Below are 2,432 nucleotides of genomic sequence, written 5' to 3'. Positions count from 1 at the left end.
GTCTCCTGTGGAAGAAAATGTCCATTAACGTACAGCATCGTCTTAGGACTAACATTTAAAATACTCTTCTTGGTTCTTTCGGTAAAGTCACGTAGAAGGGAAATAATAAAATAATAAAAATACAACATAAGAAAATACAATTCTCACGACGTTTCGGCCACAACGCAAGCAGCCATCCTCAGGTGAAGAACAGGGCTGTCGGATAGACAGCGTCCGAATGAACACCACCAAGCTTGGCAGCGTATATTCAAGCTGGATTAGAGGAGGAGAGCGCCTTTACAAAGGAATTTACATATCAACAGAGGAATTTAGCATATTTATGGAAAATGCAGATATGGGATTAGTCACTACTTGTGGAATGTGTAGGTGGTGGGGTCTCAAAGTCATATTATGCTCGTGTATTATGTAGGATTAGCAGTAATAAAGGGAGGAAGTAGGATTAGCAGTAATAAAGGGGAGGGAAATTTTAATAGTAAGGAGCTGCAGCAGCAGAAAGCCTTAAATCTAAATTTAAAATTCTTGATACATTTGGTCGTTTTTTGGTGCTCTCATTTTTAATTGTGCGCCATTAACAAAACAAAACACAGTGTTTATGAAATATTCCCAAAGGGTTTTAATTTAACAAAAAAAATCTACTTCAAAGTATTTCTCACCGAGGCCCTCAAGTTCTAAGGGTACGTGGTGGAAATTCCACGTTCCCATGGATAGCCCAGTGGACGTGAATCGGAGTTGCATCCATTGGACTAGTTATTTAAAAATGTTGACGCTGTATTAACAAAACAAAAGTCAGTATTTATGAAATATTCCCAAAGGGTTTTAATTTAACAAAAAAATTTAACTTCAAAGTATTTCTCACAGCGCCCTCAAGTCCAACTGTGGTGTAAAATAGCGTCTAGATTTAAACGTACGTTGTAAAGTGTACATAAATAAATAAAAACACGTAGATTGTAAACAAATATGTTCTCATAATCGTGATGCATAAGAATGAATAGTGTAATGCAATCCAGCATTTCCTTTGCCCTTCACAAACAAAAACACTGCTGCAATATATTTTCCAAGACAAACTTTCCCATCATGACATACAAAATTATCCCGTGAACAATGTCATTTTATTGACGAATTTGTTCAAAATTACCTCAGACATATTTAAAAAAAAACACTAAAATTGTAATGCTATTGACTGCCCGGCACAACCACGCGTTATAAACAAACACTGAACGCATTAATCGATCAATCTAAACTAAAATTATGTAATATATTTAAGTTTATTCGTGTTTATGATTAATTCATGAAACGCCGATTGAACCCTTAACGCAAAAAGCACCGCGTTTTTACACGAATCTCATCAAACTTTTGACAGAAAGTTTTAAAAAAATGTGTCGCGTGTCGTAATTCGTCTTGTACGTGCGATACCTTTGTATTTAACAACAATAATGATGTTTGTCTCTGTTTAAAAACCTTCACAATCGCGCTCCTCCGACCAAGACGAACCTCCCCTCGTGTCGTGACGTCACCGCGGGGGCCGGGGGGGAGGCGTTGGGGGCATGTGGGCGCCGGGGGGAGGAAATGGCGGGAAAATTAAAAGCCGGCGGGCACGTGGCATTCAAACTTAGCGCTGTGACATGGAAATCTGATAAACATCGTGTAACCTCTATTATGGATGATATTGGTCGCGAAAACCTACGTGGTAAACTGAGGATAAACGGATTATAACCCCGTATTCTTGTGCAGAGAAATGTAGTTTTCAGGTCCATACAACGTACAGCCGTTTCAATATGGGCAAAATAAATGTTTTTGTCTATTTGTATGTGTTTCTCGCTTGCGATGGGACTTTGTAGGATAAACGTTGAGATTTATAAGGGCACGGGTGACCAGTAAAGTCTGAATTGGTCTGTAATATGGTAGGCACTGATAAGGGGTTGACAGGTATGTAGTGGTGAGTGTACAACTGAGTGTATTAGTGGGGCCGTCCATAAATGACGTCACGCGATTTTGGACGATTTTTGATCCCCCCCCCCTCCTCGTCACACGGCGTCACAAAAAAGTCAGACCCCCCCTCAAATATGACGTCACAAAGCTCTACCACCCCCCCCCCCCAAATAAAACATGCTTCAAATCGCTTTAAACAATTGTCATTGTAGTGCGTATTTAATGTGGCGCTGCACTCTGATGTTGTAGGAGAGAACATTTATTAAAAGTATATTTAATTAAGTAGAACGTGTTGTCTATATTTATTTAAAGTTGCGCATTTTGATGTGACGTCACATTTCTCCCCCCCCCCCCCGTCACAAAAAATGTCTGACCCCCCCCCCCCGTGACGTCATTTATGGACGGCACCAGTGAACCGATGCTTATCATCATCATTTGCAAACGTATTAACTTGACAATGCTACCACTAAAATCACTCGAATTAGTAATGCCGAGTGATGAGG

This window comes from Lampetra fluviatilis, chromosome 27 (genome assembly GCF_964198595.1).
Source record: "Lampetra fluviatilis chromosome 27, kcLamFluv1.1, whole genome shotgun sequence".
In the NCBI taxonomy this organism is placed as follows: domain Eukaryota; kingdom Metazoa; phylum Chordata; class Hyperoartia; order Petromyzontiformes; family Petromyzontidae; genus Lampetra; species Lampetra fluviatilis.
The sequence above is the reverse complement of the archived record's forward strand: the minus strand, read 5'-3'. Positions refer to the sequence as shown.